This window comes from Penaeus monodon, chromosome 19 (genome assembly GCF_015228065.2).
Source record: "Penaeus monodon isolate SGIC_2016 chromosome 19, NSTDA_Pmon_1, whole genome shotgun sequence".
NCBI lineage: Eukaryota > Metazoa > Arthropoda > Malacostraca > Decapoda > Penaeidae > Penaeus > Penaeus monodon.
In genome coordinates this window covers 5913250-5913527 of record NC_051404.1, presented here as the reverse complement: position 1 = coordinate 5913527, position 278 = coordinate 5913250, and positions in this window count along the sequence as shown.

Sequence of the window (278 nt, the reverse complement as noted above, 5' to 3'; positions counted from 1 at the left end):
CAGATTAGGCGACCCTTTCACGTGTGTTATCTCTTTTCCTCCCAGTGTCTCACAAAAGGAGTGACCGTTATCTTTCTCTTTCTTGTCCATCTGATGAAACAGTTGTGTGCTTTCTCGGGTGCCTCCTGCAACAGCACTGGAAAAGGGCACAGCGGAACAGCAGTAGTTTGCGATCGGCGCAGAAGAGGAAAATGGGGGAACTATGTTACGACTACGAATGTTGATATAGTTGATATACGTTCGTGGTGTGAGAATTACGATTATACTAAGTCATGGAC